Source organism: Sceloporus occidentalis, unplaced genomic scaffold (genome assembly GCF_023333645.1).
Source record: "Sceloporus occidentalis isolate IW3139 unplaced genomic scaffold, rSceOcc1.0.p SCAF_4, whole genome shotgun sequence".
In the NCBI taxonomy this organism is placed as follows: Eukaryota; Metazoa; Chordata; class Lepidosauria; order Squamata; family Phrynosomatidae; genus Sceloporus; species Sceloporus occidentalis.
In genome coordinates, this window is record NW_028316984.1 from 179,475,450 (window position 1) to 179,494,447 (window position 18,998).

Consider the following 18,998-nt stretch of genomic DNA (forward strand, 5'->3'; position numbering starts at 1 on the left):
TCAGAACTGCTGCTATATATAGTTACAACTCCTTGGGGGAAACAAGGGCTAAAATAGGGCTGAGCCAAAATGTTACAGGTTTTTTGGACTTTTGAGAAATTGCTTTCAATTTTTCCCTTAGAAAGTGTTATAGTCGGGGATGAAAGTGTTAACACATTGAATAAAAAGCCAGGAAGGTGTCTGGACTGCCTTGGTGATTTTCCTACATAATCAAATTCAGTTGTCTGTATTGTGCACTAACCTTTACTCTTACTAGTAAAACATACTCTAATTAGCAAGAAGAAAGTGCTTAAAAAGTAATGTCAAGGCAGAATTATTAGCCCCAGCTAAATAATAATAGAAATAATATTACTAGCAAGAAGTTGTTTAGAAAAGATATCAAAACAGGTGCCAAGAGTGCTAATGGACACGCACCTTAAAGCTAAATATGGATGAAGAGAATGAAAAATATTGCACCCTCTGAATATCCTTCCCTTTTATACCAATATTTTAGTTGACCTCTGTAATAGTCTTGTAAAAACATTCATTTTCCAGTTAGTCAGGATGACAAATATTGTGTCATTGCTTTCCACAGGATTTAGGTATGATTTAACTTTCTCTGGCTGTAGTCTGTGGGTGCACTTACAATGTAGACATAATGCTGTTTGACATCACTTTAAATGTTGTGCCCCCATCCTATGGAATCCTGGGATTTGTAGTTTTCTTGCCAAAGCCTGCTGGTGCCTCACAAATCTACAAATCCCAGAATTCTGTTTATCAACAGTTTATCAACCTATAGAGTATAGGAAATATAATATTTATATTTGTTATTACCACCGTAATATAAATATATTTGAGTTCACTACTTTTGTTAAATAAGAATCTAGGGATTTATGAAAACTTTGCTGATTAAGATGATGTTATGAAGATAATGAAGTATATTGATAGATAAAAATGATAGCATGTAAAGCTAAAATCTTTTGTTGTATGTATTTGTGATATGTTGTGATATGTTGTGAGTTTGTTTGTATGTTATTTTGTCTAAACATGTTTTCTGTTTTGTTTGGGGGGGGTTGTTTTGTTTTGCTTTGATGTGTATATGTTGTTTTTAAACTTTTGTGAATAAAAACTATTTTAAAAAATCCCAGGATTCTATAGGATGGCACCGTGGCAGTTAAAGGGGTGTCAAACTGAATTATTTCTATAGATGAACCCCAAGGAAGGAAACAGGAATTTTTTAATGTGAAGTCAAAAGCTTTCATGGCCAGCATCCATAGTTTTTTGTGGGTTTTTTGGAGTATGTGGCCATGTTCTAGAAGAGTTTATTCCTGACGTTTTGCCTCTGTGGCTGGCATCTTCAGAGAATGCTCTGAAGATGCTAGCCACAGATGCTGGCAAAACATCAGGAACAAACTCTTCTAGAACATGGCCACATACTCCAAAAACCCCACAAAAAACTAGGGATTTTGTTCATTTGTACTGAGGAGGTGGAAGGGTAGAAATGCACCACAATGTCTTCAAGGCAGCCAAAAGGAAACTAAGCAACAGGTTTATTTCCTAGAAAATAAAAGACTGCTTGTACAAATGGGGGAAATATTTAAAAGCAAAATAGAATAAACTTTCTCTTGAAAAAAAAAGAAGAAATCACAGCTGAGACAGCTGAGTTTTATTTCGGAGATTAGCAACATCTCGGATAATATTTTTTGCATTATTCATGGCTCTTAGTCAAACACCAGTGACTTACCTCATCATGCCAAAGCATCTACTTGGGGGACATTAAAAGAGATGGGTGTGGAACTGCTTAACAGCTTCGTCCACAGAGGGAGGAGTTGCTTCAGTTCTCTTCAGAAACCACCAGCAAAAGAAAGCTGGAATCACAAAGGAAAAGGCAGCCTGAACTACTGAACTACTGAAATCTTTGCTCTATAAAGGTAAGACTTATCGTTCTTTAAATTCTTCAGTATATTGTTAATGCTAAAATAGCCCTACAGGGTTTTCTAAACCTCTGCTATAATCAGAGCTTGGAGAAATTCCTCTTTTTTTACTACTACTCCCATAATCCCCCAACCAGCATTGGCCATAGGCCACACTGGCTGAGAGATTTTTGAAAATGTTGGACTATGGCCCTAGAGACCAGAGTTTGCATCCCAGCTCAGCCATGGAAAGCCACTGGGTGACCTTGATGATGATGATGATGATGATGATGATGATGATGATGATGATTTCTACCCCGCTTCTCCAATAAGATCGAGGTGACCTTAGGCAAGTCACATTGTCTCAGCCTCACATGAAGGCACTGGCAAAACCCTTTCTGAACAAATTTTGCCAAGAAAACCCCGTGATAGACTTGCTTTAGGTTTACCATATGTCAGAAATGCTTGAAGGAACACAATAACAACAGCCCAAAAATGCTCCGGCTATGTACTTTTACTTCCCTCTCTCCTTTTAAAATCTACAGTATGCACAGCAAAGGTAGTTTCTACATATGCATCTAGTTATTCATTTACACTGTGCCTGAGGACAGGCATGTATGTACCCAACAACTTCCTCTTGCCAGTGGCTTGCATGGTGATTTTTTATAGTAGTATTAACAGTGGTTTTATGAATAGCTGTTTTCTTTAATTTTTATTATATTTTCTGTTTAGTGTAAAAAAATAATTGCACATACATTGTGTACCCTCAAGTCATTTCCAACTTGTGTCAACTCTAAGGCAAACCTGTGGTGGGGTTTTCTTGGCAAGGTTTCTTCAGAGGGGGTTTCCTCTAAGGCTGAGAGAATGTGACTTACACAATATCATCCAGTGGGTTTCCGTAGCTAAGCTAAATTAAGAGCAACATAAGTTGAAAGTATTTATGGTTGGTTTCCATTCATTATCTTCACTAACAAGCATAGCTGGCTGTAATAGTAGTGACAGTAGTGAGAACTGTGGCCCAAAAACCTATGGGTTGCAGGAATATCAGAGCTACAAAGAACTAAGGCCGTGCTTGTAAAACACGTTTTGAAAGGATGAAGAATAAAGTGAGACTGACTTGTAAATAAACATGCTGTGTGAAGCAGGAAACTTGCTTTTTAGGATATCCCTGGAAACTGCAACTCTTACTAGCTGACTGACCAATGCTGGCAACAATGTTGCACAAGGATGTGGAGGATACTTCTCTTTATATTAGGGATAATGGTTAGAATCCAGATTTAGGTGCAAGTAGTACCCAGTCTGGTCTTGTCCCCTCTTCATCACAACAGATCCTCAGGCCCTTAGAAATGCTGCATGAAGGGGATCCCGATGAATGGAGGAGCCATGGGCAAGGAAAAGAGAGCTCCAAGAAAATCAGATGGAGGAGGAATAAAGGAATCAAGGATCACCTTTGAGTGGTTTATTTTATCACGAGCTTTCATGGATATCAATCTGTTCCTTCAGATGCCTGAAAGCTCATGCTACAATTATCTGTCTTCTGAGTGCTGATTGATTTATTCACCATCACCCCACCTCCATTTTATAGTGAAACAGACTATCAAGATTGTCTCTTTAAACACTTTGTTGTTATGTGCCTTCAAATCTGTTCCATGTTTGTTCAGAGAGGGTTTGCCCTTGCTTTCCTCTGAGGCTAAGAGTGTGTGACTTGCCCAAGGTTATCGAATGGATGAGCAGGGAATCAAACCTTCATCTCCATCTTCATCTCATAGTCCAACATGCAAACCATTACTTCATGCTGGCTTTAAAAACTGCTATGGTGAAAATCAAGTGGCAGCACCTTCCATTAATGAACCATCCATGGAAGGCTGGTTTGAGATGGAAGGCTGATCTTGGATGGTTTAGATTCAGGTCTTGGATGGATGGATGGATGGATGGATGGATGGATGGATGGAGTCTGATAGACCATGAGAGACAGAGGACTGAAGGTGAATGTATCAATAAAATCAGGCTGGAAAGAAAGATCTTCAGCTTTAAAAGATTGAACAATAAAGCTAGTTAGGAAGAGGCCAATACAACAATTCATTTCCTATTGCATTAACTTTAATGCTGGAGAGGTGACAGAATAGATAGGTGTTGCAGTTTATGACATGAGTTGCATCTACCCTGTAGAAATAATACAGTTTGACACTACACAAGTGCTGCAGCTCCATCCTATTGAATCCTGAGATTTATAGTTTTACAAGGTCTTTATCCTTCTCTGCCAAAGAGTGCTGGTGCCTCCCAAGACTACAAATCCTAGGATTGTAGGATAGAGCCATGGTAGTTAAAATGGTGTCAAACTACATTATTTCTACAGTGCAGATGAACTCTTGGTTACATGGCTGAACACACTGGTCTTGCTTCTGAGCAAAGATATAAAGGATTGCTCTGTTAAAGAAAGTTAAGAACACGCTCCAGATAAGTAGGCAGAGAAACATTGCAGTTATTTTTCTTGTCTTCTAAGCAGGCTGATAACTTTTATCAAGTCATCTGAAAGTTTGTTTCCATGATGGTAAGAAGCATTAGTAGCGATAGCATTAGTCATGTCAGAGACCCAGGATCTCTTTTCCCAGTAATAATAAGAACTTGCAAGTTACTTTTTCATATTAATTCATTCCTGTTAATTGTTATGATTTGAACATAGTTTTTGCTGTTGTTTGCTGGAATAATAGCTCATTGTATTCCTTCTTGTATTGTTATTTTCCTTTTTCAATATTTTTGTTACTTTAAAAATTGAATAAAACTTGAAAAATGTTCCTGTCAAAATGTCTCTAGAGATGCTGTTTAAAAGTAACTTTTACAGTATTTAGACACAGTTACCCATAATGCCAATAAAGCAGACAATAAATTTTATTCCTGCTTGTTATGATTTATTTATTTTTTTGAAGGCTTTTCTTCGGCAATGGCCCAAGAAAAAAGTAACTTTTTGCAGTTAATCTACCTTACCTGTAGCTGTTATTTCCAAGTAGGAAAACTGCTATGTGTGTGCTTATCGGTAGGCCTGTTGTATACTGGCACCTGCAGCAGGTCACATTAATGCTTGCTGCCTCATAGACTCAAAGGTTTAATGTGCGCTGGTGCTCAGAGAAGACCAAAATGGCTGTGGTTGGAGATAAAAATGGGATTCCTAAATTAGGAAGACAAGTGTTACATGGACGAATGTCCCCTCTCCAGAGATGAAGCTTCAAGGAGGGGGACTGACAGGGAGGCTTCCATGGATCAGATCTGTGGTCTGGATTATGCCTGCATTCCAGAGATTCCCTTTTATTGGAATGATATTAGCTGATGCATCCTTAACCTCTGTGTCATGCATGCCATCTCTACAGCAACATGCCATGCCTGGTCTCCAAAGTTCTGAGTGCCTTGGGAACCCTCCACCTATGTCATATAATCTCCTGTCTCTTCCATCCTGTACAATTTTAGCACTTTGCTACCATTTTAATGGCTGTGGCAGCATCCTATAGAATTTTTGTAGCTTGGTGAGGCACTAGCAGAGATTTCTAAATATCACATAAAACTACAAATTTCAGGATTCCACAGGATGTAGCCATAGCAGTTAAAGTGGTATCAAAGTGCTATAACTATGTAGGATGAAAGAGTCACTGACCTTCACCCATGCAGTCCCTCTTCTCTGTTATATAAAGGTTATTGCCATGCTGCTCTGGCTGCATCTGCACTGAAGAAATAATCCAGTTTAATACTGCCATGGCTCAATGCTATGTAGTTATGGGGTTTGTAGTTTTGTGAGACATTTCACCTTCTCTGTCAGGGAGCTGTGGTGCCACAACAGATTACTTTTCCTAGGATTCAATGACAAAGGGGTATTGAACAGAATTATTTCTCCAGAGCAGATGCAGCCAGCATCACCAAACCTGTTCCCACCAGTAATGATCATACCAAGCCAAAAATGAGTTGGGGGTAGGAGAAGAAAATAATATTTCTAGAAAGGAGACTAGACTGAGCTAGAATGAAGCAATGTCTGCTCCAACACAAACCAATCATGCTAATCTCTCTGAATTAGCAACAACCAATATGAAGTGATAACATTATCCACATGAATGGTAGGTATTTCCTCACCGGGGAAAATGATAAATTTGGAAGTGTCATCAGATCATTCAATGAATGAGTGAAAAAGTAGGAAGCAAGAAAAGTCATGCCTAGGAATATACAGCAATGGAAAGTCAGCAGTGAAAAGGTGATGACCCTTTCGAATCCCATGAAATATCAACTCCCTATTGAGATGTAAAGAACCTGGTACTTAGTTAAAAAGAACTGTGTAAAAGCTTTCCTTTCCTGGGGGAATTTGTAAGAATAAATAGATATCTTTTCTTTTGTTGGCAGCTTTATCTGCTTGAAAGAGAGCCAGAGAATGCAAAAAAGCTTTGAAGCTCTGACAATACAAAAAGGGACTCAAGTAGAAACTTAAAAAGCTTCTGTAAGATCAGATGACAAATTAAAGGAGGGGACCTGATGTTGATCTCAGTTGTCCCAGCTAACCATGGTTGGCTTGGCTGTGCACTATATCATACGAAGTGACCTTATATAGCATCCATCTGGTTAATATTGTTTACAACAGGGATGGAAACAATGGAGCTCTCCAGATGTTGAACTGCAACTCCCAGCATTATTCAGCAACTAACCTACTAGAGTTGTTGGGGATTGCAGTTCAAAAATATTAAGAGGGCAACATGATCTCCTGTGAGTTACAAAGGTTCCCTGTGAATTACAGTGGTTATCCCAAACTGCAGGCAGAGGTCCTTCCCAGCCATAGTTGAAGATGCAAGGAGCTGAAACATGGACTTTGTATGTTCTGGCCAGTCAGTCCCCAGGCCAGCACTACAACAGGCAGGTGTTTATTTGCCCACCTACCACCATGCCATGGACCTGCTGCCATGCAAACCCCATACCTACTTCTCCTGTTGTGTCTGCTGTAGAGACTCAGTTGCAGTCTGTAAAGGGCACCTCGCTATAGTCATGTGGTCAAGCACCTCATTTCACATGACAGGCCATGACAGGGGTCTTCTGAGCAGAAACAATAGTGGAGGCAGATACAAGGCATACTGGGTCATCCAGTCTGCTGGCTATTGCCATGGAGTTTCCTAAAAATTCCGTGGCAAACAGCCAGTCTTTTTAGTTGTTAGAAGTGAGGGGCATTGCTAAAAAACCGTACACAAATTCAATTTGTGTCCAAAAGATCCTGAATCATCATAACATCAGGGTTAATTTTATTTGCTTGTTTGTTTTTTGTGTTCTTTCAAGTAATTACCAATATATGGCAAACCTAATCATGGGTTTTCTTGGCAAGATTTGTTCAAAGGGCATTTGTCATACCTACAGCCTACAACTGAGCTTCAGCTCTTCTATAAAACTCTCTCTCTCTCTAAAAGACCACTTGGAAACCATGGTCAGGATTGCCAGTGGACTGGGTGGGAATTTGCCATGGCTGAAAACATGGTAAGAGGGAATGTTGCACACATCCAATTGCTAGTCCTAACAAAGTCATATGCTCCGACTGTCCCGATTTGGCAGGTATGATCCTGATTAATTATCTGCCATCTCATATTTTTAGCTGCTTTAAAAATGTCCCATTTTCTCTCTCCTCACACTTTCCCAGTTCATCCTCTCCTTACTTCAGTGACTGCAAATTGAGTTCAAAGTGCAAATGAAGAGGCTACTGAGCAAAAGATGTTGTAGCACAAGCTTTCATAGACTTGACCTACTTCTGCGCTGGGTTTTAATCCAAACGTGAAAGCTATGCTTTTCAGTATGCTGAATCCAATCCCTAAAACTTGTTCTGCATCTTGGGCTGGATCCACCCTACAAAAATAATCCAGATTGATACCACTTTAACTGCCATGGCTCAATGCTATGGAATTGTGGGATTTGTAGTTTGGTGGGGCATGAGAGCTCTCTGACATAGAAGTTTAAACGTTTCACAAAACTGCAGTTCCCAGAATTCTATATAATGTGTCAATCTGCATTAATTCTGCAGCGCAGATGCAGCCTTGGATAAAGTTGGATAAAGATAGACAGGCTTTAAATATCACCAGCTGCAACTGAAAGACAAGAATTGACCCTGAGACTTTCTTTCAACCAGCATATGTACTTTAACTGAGCAGCAAGGGAGACCTTTCAACCTGAATATTGTGTTCAGTTCTGGGCATGGTTCAGAAAAGGATGACCAAAACAGTGAAAGGTCTAGAGAATGCACGTTCTGTGAGGAGCATCTTTGAGAACTGGGTATGTTTAGCATGGAGAAGAGAAGTTTAAGAGGTGACATGACTGTCATGTTTAAATACGAAGGGATGCCATGTGGAAGATGGAGCAAACGTGTCTCTGCTGCTCCAGAGACTAGGACACAGAGCAGTAGATTCAAGCTACAGGAAAAGAGGTTCTACCTAAATGACAGGAAGACTGAATGACTGTTCAGCAGTGAAATACGCTGCCTCAGAGTATGGTGGAGTCTCCTTTGGAGGTTTTTAAATAGAGGCTGGATGGCCATCTCTGGGGAATGCTTTGATTGTGTGTTCCTGCATGGTAGGGGATTGAACTGGTTCGCCCTTGTGGTCTCTTCCAACTCTATTATTGTATTATTCTAGTTAGAAGAAAATTTAGCAGACTCTCTCTGATCCCACAGAACACCAGCTGTCTATATTTACAATAGTCCATCAACTCAAAGGGTTACAGTCGCCTCCATACTTAACATGTTTAACCCAAAGAGCAACATAGGTGGCCTGTCCCCATTCTGTTTCCCACCCTGCAAGAAAAAAACAATGCCAGACTGATTTATAGCACATTTTATCAAACGTTTGCATTCTGGAAGTGTACACAAGTACAATCAGTTACATATACAAGTTTATATTTAGAAGATGCATTTGTAGGAATATGATTCAGAAAGTTGTTTTTGTGTGCATGGCAAGTTATCCAGGCTCAAGATTATGGAGGAATCAAAACAAAAGGCAGCATAACTGCAGGAGACTCACAGCTGAGCTACAACACATTACTTTTGCAGGGTAATGAGGAGATAATAATATTCTTCTTGCAAGAAGCATACTAACTGGCACTGTAAGAAGTTTTTTCTCCCATGTAATAGTAGCATTTACATATTTATGTAACCTGTTACTTTGGGGGCAGGAAGACTGAAGATGATTTTTCCTCCCCGATTTTAGGACTTTTTTTTACTTTTTTAAAAAGGGACAAAAAAACCCAAAGAAAAGTAACAAATCACATAAGTAATGTAGCAAAATGCTTTAAGAATTATTTTAGCATGTAATAGTACCTTTTGGAGCTTTTCCTGAGGATTGGGGTAACCAATTTCATCTGATGTTTTTGTTGTTGCCGGGCTTATTTATACCATCTTTTTCGAAAGCCAGGCTTCAAGATAGTTGTTAAAGAGTGTGAGGCATTTCAAACACCTGCCTATCTTGAAAATTCAATTTGTGTCCAAAAGAACCATCATATCATCAGGGTTGGTTTTGTTTGTTGTGTTTGTTGTGTTTCTTCAAGTAATTTCCAATTTATGGCAATCCTAATCATGGGTTTTCTTGGGAAGATTTGTTCAAAAGGAGTTGCCATAGCCTTGCTCTGAGGTTGAGAGAGTGTGACTTGCCCAAAGTCACCAAGTGGGTTTCCATGGCCAAGCAGGAATTAGATTAAGTTTGCTTTTTTGATTATTATTATTATTATTTGAATTATTATTATTATTATTATCATCATCATTATTATTTGTATCCTGCTCTTTTCCCAGGACTGGGACTCACAGCATTAAAAACAGTATAATTAAAAATATTTCTATAAAACGTACATTAAAAAGGAATTAAATTATTACAGTAATAATAGGGTGGGGTGGAGTGGGGATATTTTCAAGATGTGGACGATGGAATCCATGGATGCAGAATCTGTGGATAAGGAGGGCTGACTGTATGGTATCATCTGCATATCTTAAATTGTTGATGTTCCTTCCTCCAATTTTCATGGCTCTTTCCACTGAATTTAATCCTGCTTTACATCCAATATGTTCAGCATACAGGTTAAACAGATAGAGTGATAAAATACAGCCTTGCTTGACTCCCTTACCAATTGGAAACTATTCCATTTCTCCATATTCTATTCTAATGGTATTCTCTCATCCTGAGTGCAGGTTATGCATCAGGACAATCAAATGTTGCAGCATAACCATTTCTTTAAAAGTGATACATAGCTTTTCATCAAAAAGTTTGTTATAATCTATAAAGCAGCAACTGATTTCTGCAGTGGTCCTGTGGTTACTGCAATTCCTAGTGTCCCCTTTCTTCGGGACTGGAATGTATATTGAGTGTTCCATTCTGTGACCCTTTCTTTTGTTTTTCATATTGGCTAAGAGGTTTTAGTTAGTACTGGAGTAGATTCTGTCTCTGTAGTTTGAAGCAGTTCTATTACTATGTCATCTGTTTTTGGTTATTTATTTCTGCCAAGTACTCTGAGTGCAGATTCCATTTCACTTTTTAAAATTATATGTAGGTTCATCTTCAAATCATTCTTTCTTGAATGAATTTGTCATCCTTTCCTCTCTTTTATATCTTTCTTCAGTGTATTATTTCCATCATGTTTTTATTCCTACTTGCTCATGTAATGTGTTCTCTTGCTGGTCATATAGCATAACCATTCTTGGATTAAATTTCCCTTTGATTTCTCAGATCTTGTGGGAAAGGTTTCTTGTTCTTCCTTTTTTGTTATCTTCTATTTTTCTGCAATGATTATTACAGTCATTCTTGTTGGCTAGTGAGCTACAATAGCTATATACTATTGTAATTAGTAAACTACAGTTGCATAAATCCAATTTATGCTATCATAATCCACTTTTTTTAATTCATTGCAGAAGTCCGAATTCTTTACTGATGGGACAAAAACCGAAGCCCTTTCCTGCAGCCAACTTTTAAGGGACACAGCTCCCACAACGTGACTATTTTTGTCACTGGAGAAGGTGTGGGTCACCAGAGACACATCCAGTTATTTTCCTGTAACTGGACACATTGCTAACCTGTTATCTGTAGGGACCTTCCAAGGATATCTGGGTTTCTGAGGATGTCTTTTGCAGCATGCCCAGCTACAGGAAAGTCGCTTCATATGTCTCCAGTGATCCTCCATGTTCCTGTTCAAGTGTACAATCTAAAACAGATTTCTCTGTGCAGTATCTTGGCTCTGCAGCTTGAAACTGTGTGATCTTCCCTTTGAAAAAAACACTTTAAGGTGCAGGCCCTTCAAGGGTAGATTTATTTCATGCCATAGTCATTGTTCACACCTATGCAAGCTAAATTAGTCTTCCTGTCTTTTCCAGATTGCTAAAGGGAGCTAAATAGATATCCTTGGTTAATTCTGGTCAGCACACTCAGATATCAAAAGACAAGCAGCATTCTTTTAGCCGGCTAAGACTCCGAAGAGTCTGGGGCTAGCCTTTGACTTTAAGAAGAGGATGTGGCTTACACTGAGCAAAAAAAAAAATGCCCTGGGCTTTTCACCACAAACTTCATTTCTCCAACATAAAGGCACATGGAACTGAAAAACATAATGTTCCCTTTTCTCTGTGTATCATCTACCTGGTTACCCTATTCCTGGAGGAGCAATTATCATCTCTTGCTTTTGATTTCATGTGATTCTCCATCAGTAAACATTTGCTTCAGTGTCTGGAGGGTGCTGACAGATGAGGAGAAAACAATGATTTCCTCTTAACCACATTATAATGTATTTCACCATATGAGATTGATGAAAACTTCTTAGCTTGATATAAAGAACAGCTTAATGTGGGCCTGCTGAATCTCACTTGACTGTCGCCTCGGTTTTTTATTTTTTACTTTTTGAACAGTAACTATTATTACGTCTTCCATATAGGTACATGCTTATTATGGGGCAATTTTAACATAGTATGTGTTTTACACATTCTAATTTCATGCTGTCCTCCTCATAATGATCATTATTTTCCCCTTCAGAAAAACTGGGTTCTAATTTCTGAGTCTACAAAGGAAGAAAATCATAACAAGGCCCACTGGGATGCAGAATCACCTACGTAAGTGCTACTGAAAGTGGTAGTCCATGGACAGGTGCCAATCAGCAAGCCATTGACTGCCAGTTTGCAGCAAGTTTCCAGAAAAGAAATAGTTGTGCCCAGTGGGCACAAATATAGTGCATGTCCCTGGCATATTGGGGGAGGGGGGGAACCTGACATCAATCTGACATCAAATAGCTCAAGAAGTACTGGTCTAGATGAAGTAGCCTTCAATGTTTGGGTCCTATAGCCTAATCCTAGAGTGATACGGACTTTTTAAATCACTAATGACTGCAGTGTGTTCACTATAGTGGAGGCTGGTAGCTCCACTGCTAAGTGGAGCTATCAGATATGGATTGGTAGATCCACTTCACACATCGGTATCATGATCATAAACCACTTTAAGCTTGAGAAGTTCTATGCAACTCCATATTTTAGGGGTACTTTGTACTCTTTGTGTACTGAATGACAGCATTTTATCAGCACAATTTGCCAAGATAATACAACCTAGGTGACATGAAAGGGTGTTGGCACTATTGTTCCCAACTACAACATGTTCAAAGTTGAACCCTTGTGAAGGTATGTATCGATGACCACAAACTTGGATAGATAAAGTTCAGAGCTTGGACAAAGTAACAGATTTGGATGTATTGGCTGGAGATTATGGGAGGTGTGTTGCCCAAAAGTAACTTTTCTGAGTTCTAATAAGAGACTGTTAGTGGCCATAGGAAAGCTGTATGTGACTTCCAGGATCTGAGGAAAATAGAGAAAGAAAAGGTTATTCCTTTGGCATGCAGCTGTTCCTTTGACGTCCAGCTTGTGGGCTTCTCAGAGGCTTCTGCTTGGCCATTGAAGGGAAGAGGATGTAAGACTAGAGGATTTTACTCTGAACCAGCTGTACTCTCTTTGTGTTTTATGTTGATACAAACAGCTGGGATGAGAAGGGCTAAACATTGGATGATTTAGATAATATTTAAGACTGATTTGATCTCTTTTGTAAGACACAGATTCTAACTATAGCTTCCTGTTATCTTTCCTGTCTTCCTTCCTTTTGAATTGGGCAGCTGACACTGACTTTTTCTTCAGCTTTGCCGACATACTGGTGCAGATTAGGCCACTCTTATCAATTAGACAAGCAGAGATGTCCCAATGTTTGATGAAATCCTTCCTGGAAGGTGGAGGGGTTTAGTGGTTTGACCAAAGCTTGGAAAAAATATTTCTTGGGACTAGAGTTCTCAGAATCCCACAACCATCATGCCCATAGCTACATGGGCATTTCCCAAGTTTTGAGTATTCAGCTAGATTTTCTTTGCAAAATTCTGTGAAGGCTACACTGTACCTTTACAGAGGTAGAAAGAGAAACTGCTGTCCAAAGAATGATCATCTGCAGCACGTAAGAGAAATCACCTACCTACATTATCTGTTAGGGTGAGTTCAAAAGCTAGAATAAACATATCTTACAGTGCGCCCATGTCATACGTGAGCACGCCATATGCAGCTTTCAGCTTATGCTGAAAGTTCCCCACCAGATGAGGCAATGGCGTGCCTCATCTCCCCCCCCCCCCCCCCATGTAAGGGAAGGCCCACTGTATTTATTTACATTGATACCAATACTTTGTTCTATACAGTGCACATGTGTTATACACGGGCGCGCCTTACGTGGCTTCCAGTATACACTGGAAGCCGCACTGGAAGAAGCAGCACCACACACCAGAAAAAATAATGGTGCAGAATTTCCCTAATGCCGGGAGGGGGGTCCAGAAAGGATCCCCCATGTAAGGGAAGGGACCACTGTATATTTCATTAATAAATTCAATTGCCTGTTGCCCTGAATTTAGTAGATGGTGGCAGCTAGCCTTCTATGGGCTATTATTTCAGACTCAGAATCATATTATTATAGAATCATAGGCGCGTTACAGACCGCCCAGAAGGGGCAGTCTCGCGTCGCTGCCGGTTGCTCCACGAGGGAGCTGCAGCAGCCAAACCACACGGCTCCCTCGCGGAGCAAAAAGAAGCCCCAAAATGGCGCTTCTTCTTCCGCCCCGGATGGGACACCGCGAGGTGCTACTTGCGCACTTGCGGCATCACATCCGGGGCGCGACGTGCAGATGCTATGCATCTAGCACGTAAAGATGGCAGCACCTGTGTGTATAGGGCGCCACCATCTTTATGCCCTCGTCACGTGCTAGGGGTGAGGCTGGTATGGACGCTAGGTCCTCGGTCAACCCCTAGCAGATGACGGGGGCACCGCAAAGGCCCGTCTGTAATGGGCCATAGAGTTTGAAAGGCCATCCTGTCTCTGTTTAAAGTTTTCCAAAGGAAAAGAGTTTACAACCCTCCAAAGCCTCCCACAACACACCTCTCTTTAGATTACTGTCTTCATACTATCCAACATTTCTGAAAGGCACTGTGTCAAAGAAGCTCTGCTCTGCAGCCACAACAAACTCTAATTCCCAGAATTCCATAGTATGGAGCCAGGACAATTAAAGCGGTGTCAAACCAGGTTATTTCTGCAGTGCAAATGCAGCTTCAGATTTTAGTCTACACAAGACTACAAGTTAGCTTTAGGCCACAGAATCCCCCAACCAACATGGCTACTGGCTATTTTTTTGGGGAGTATTCCGGGAATTGTACTTTCCCCTAAGCAATAAAGTTTCTCAACTCGGCCTCAGGGCACCTCATAAGACTTGCTAAGGGTGAATGTCTCTGAAAGCCTATAGAAATACAATAAAGTTTTGCTGGTGGGGTAAGAACGGAACAGTGAAAGTATTTGACACAAAGGGAAACAAAATGGCAGGCAGACAAACTGAAGTTCAACAAGTATCGGGGAAATTGCTCTCTCCTGCAAGGATCTCCAGTGCAAACAGACATTTTTCTGGCATGCTGTCAGAAAGGTAACTTATGTGGTCACTTGGATGGCCACATAATTGTATTGTACAAGCAATCCCCTGCTTACAGTAGTCTTGGAGCACTTCCATGACAGCCTTGTAAGACAATGCCAGTGGCATCTCTGCAGTTTATTGTGACTTTCTTGGCACAGGCAAAATTCTTTTGTATGTTAAAAAGAGATCAGGAATTATTTTCATCAGAGGAAGCTGACGTTGCTTTCCATTAGGATCAAAACTGTTTTGTTCTTTTTCCCCCTCCAACTTCATTTGAAACATAGGCTGTTGGGTTTCTTGTTTTTCTTGTAGGTTTGCATCCTGCAAAATAATGAATGGCATCATTTTCTGGCCTACAGGCTTTTAATAACCTGATAGAAAGAGCTGCTTTCGTGCTGAATAAAAACAATGCTTTATACATTAGTCCAGTATTGTTTTGTGGCAGCAGTTCCCTGAGCTGTTCTACACATAACACAGAATGAAGAGGGTTTTGTTTTTGTTTTTAAATGCCTGCAACCTGTAAGCAGGAAGAACATGAAGTTTGAAGTGTTGAGTTCCTTGAGTTCCTCATGCTATCATCAAAAGACACTGAGTATCTGTCTTTCCCTCCATAACAGATTTTTCTATGGCCAGGGAATTAGTGTCTTTTTATGTAATTTTAAAATATTATACAACCAGAAGTGGCCTGTGAATGAAATAGTGAACCCATTCCATATTTTAGTCCAAACTTTAAAGAAGCTACCCACAGTGTTGATCCCATTTGGGGGATAAATTAGAACACCTTGGCTTGCTTGTTGAAAGATTGGACCCAAACCCAGAGTGGCTTCACACACACTGTCACTGGCCTCCAATAGTTGTCTGAAAGTAACAGTAGAAGCAGTACTAGTGTTTTTCAAGTTGTCTATCAGCTAAGGGTCACCCCATGAGGTTTCCATAAAGTTTGCCTAGCCAATGAATACCCAGAGGTGGTTTGTCATTGCCTTCCTCTGAACAGACCCCTTAGATCCTGGTAGTCTTTTACAGTCTACTTTCCAAGTACTAAGCAAGCCTGACTGCTTGGCTTCCAAGATCAGACACATCTAGTTACTTCACCAGATTTTACAAAATTTAATTGCAGTATTGATGAAAGGGAAAGGAGACAAGTTTAATATGCATGGAAAGTGTCAAACAAGCTACTTAAAATGCCCCCAAATGACAGCTACTAGGGATGGATAAGACAGCCAGATTGGTGCAGTGGTTTGAGCACTGGACTACAACTCTGGAAACCAGGGTTTGAATCTGGGCAAGTCACATTCACTCAGACTCACCCACTCTGAACAAATCTTGCCAAGAAAACCCTGTGATAGTTTCACCTTAGGGTCACCATAAGTTAGAAAAAACTAGAAGGCACACAACAAGTGATAGTTTCCTCTGCACACACCTAGGAACTAAGTTAATCCACATTCTATTTTAATTGAATCTGCAGCATCCAGTTTAGAATTTTTGACTTCTAAAATCACAAGTGAACTCCAGGTGGCAATCTAGATCAGTCCCAATGCGTGCAGTTGAAGGGTACAGACCTCTCCCCACTCTTTGTGTTTTCTCTCTGAATTTCTTCCCCATTTATAAGGGTCATAAAGGGGGCCCTTCATTGCCCCCAGTACATTGACCCTGTGAAGTGTGCAAAGGGAAGGGGATAAAGAGAAAAGCGGTTTGGGTGAGGTTTATATTACTGTACTGATGTAGGATGTGCTCTGTCCAGATCAGGCCCGTGCACAATTATGTGTGAGTAGAGATGGCAGTAACTTTAAGCTACACACTCAGTATTTAACACAGCATGTAGTTTAGCCCTATGGCAGGAATGCACTGAAGCAACATGGAGAACAAGCAGATGAAATTTAATGAATTATGTGAAGCACAGGCTATGAGCAGCTTGCTTTATAGATGTAGTTCTAAGAGGCCTTCTTGTTGTTACACAAGCCTTAGTAAAAAGTTTCTAGTACTGGCAATAAATCTGAAGAATTTCCCCAGTTCCCTGGAGCATATGTTCTAGGAAAGCTACTGAATCTGTCTGGACCAAGGCTATCTGCTCTCACTTGTATCCACAGTTCTGCAGGATCTCTGGGGAAGAGGCGTTTCTCTCTGTCCTGCTTAGGGTTGCCAGTTGCCCCTTCAATTATAAACAATGCCCTTATAGGGCTAATAGGTGCTTGCTATTTGCTGGTAGGAAGGTTTTTCTGTTTATATGCTGAAAATCAAACCTTGTGAATGGTACAAATCAAGCTACTGCTCTAGCAGCTGAGCTAAAGATTTGCACACAGCCCATTCCTCTTCCTTGGATCTGAGCTCACCAAAACTGGAGAATTTGCACTCTCATCTCCTACGTGCAGCTGACCCATGAAAACTGGAGACTCTAAGTCAGGCCTCAGATCTGGCAACTCTAGTTGCATATATCATTAACAGGATGCTGACCATCTTGTATCACAATGAGACCAGTTTCTGAAGAGGCAGTTACCTCCAGGAAAGCAGTAAACACGATTAAGCCTTCTATACATAGTCATACTGTACATCCTATGCAGATCTGAATTTAGCCAGAACTAGGAGGGTACACATCCACTAGTTGTGGGAAGTGATTCCGTGGTTGTGGGAATCAAATCCAGACATGTCATGACCCTGGCCTCAGACTCAGAGGACAACTAGTTGGTTTAGTCAAGGACTGATTTCTGCCTAAGGCACAAGGCCTCCTTCTTGATAGCATGAACCTGACTTGAAGATGCATCTACACTGTAGAAATAATGCAATTTGACACTACTTTAAGTGCACTAGTTCCATGCTATGAAATCCTGAGATGTGTATTTTTAAAAGGCCTTTAGCCTTGGCTAGGGGGCTGGGAAGGGATTGGTTTGTTTTTTATTGTATTTTTATTGTACTTCCACTGTTGTTAGCTGCCCGGATTCTTCATTGATTGGGTGGGATACAATAAAATTATTATTATTATTATTATTATTATTATTATTATTATTGCCTTCTCTGCCAAGTGTGCCAGTGCCTCACAAAACTGCAAATCCTGGGTTTCTGTAGGATGGAGCCATGGCAGTTAAAGTGGTGTCAAGTTGCATTATTTCTACAATGTAGATATACTCTGAGAGTAGCAGTCAGGAATCTGAACCACTCAAGCTCCAGACCATTGTGGATTAATTTCCCTAAACCTGGTCAATTTCATTAATTTCATTAATTCACGTTGTTGCTGTTGTTGTTGTTGTTGTTGTTGTGTGCAAGATGCTTCTAACTTATGGTGACCCTAAAGGTTTTCTTGGCAAGCTCATCTCAGAAAGAAGAGGGAAATCTGAGAAGGGTGGCAGAGTACATCATCATCTCTGCTAATAAAGTAGTCCTAGAACTTCAGCCCTGTGAGCTTTGGTTCCACTACACTACTGACAATTATTTACAGATGTTAATAACGAACTGAGTAATCTGATTGTTACAGTATTTTCAGTTCATTATTAACATCTGTAAATAACTGTCAGTAGTGTAGTGGAACCAAAGCTCATAGGGTTGAGATGAGCTGCAAACTTCATCATGGGGTAGGAGAGGTATTTTTTTCAGCAGAAACATGTTGTTGCAAGTCATCCTGGTTTTAATGCAAAATATTTTGGAATAGCTTGGCCTTGAATGGGCAACTAAGGGCTCATCCAGAAAGGAAAAATGCCTCTGAATGTATTAAGACTTTCTGGTTCTTTTTGTTTTGATTTTACCTCCATATTCTCAGCTTTGCATCCAAACTCTTTCTTGAAATATCCTTGGTTTCTTTCATGCCTCCCTTTTCTGGTTCTTCCTCTTGCAACATTTCAAAAATTGATGTTCAGCAATTTCCACCATGCTTTCTTTATTATTATTCAGAAATTATATACCCAGTGCTAAATTGCTTTAGCAATATTATACTAGTAACATTAGAATCATTTTGTTTTGGTGCAGACATTCCTCTTTCCCTTGCTTGTCCTCACCTGAATATGTGTTCCTGAAGCATTGGCTGTGTTTTACTGGCAGCAGCCATCTCAACTAGTTCCAGAATAATACAAACAAGCTGCCAACCAGAGGTTTGTGTCATTTTAGAAAATATTGGGTTATTTTAAACCAGGTTTAAGGGGGAAAACTTTTTTTAAAAAACGGGGCTTATTTTTGTTT

The 18,998-nt window shown here is 40.1% G+C and overlaps 1 protein-coding gene across 2 annotated transcripts in view; it reads left to right on the forward strand.

Moving 5' to 3' along the window:
• Positions 1-1,834: 1,834 nt before the first annotated feature.
• The window catches only part of BDKRB2 (bradykinin receptor B2), a 38,829-nt gene continuing 21,665 nt past the window's right edge, over positions 1,835-18,998 (forward strand). The window contains exon 1 of one of the 2 annotated variants that reach the window (XM_089523607.1): positions 1,835-1,910. The gene's annotated coding sequence lies outside the window, so the exon portion shown is untranslated. Of the gene's footprint in view, positions 1,911-18,851; positions 18,911-18,998 lie in introns of those variants that run through there. The other variant, XM_089523609.1, reaches the window with a different exon arrangement.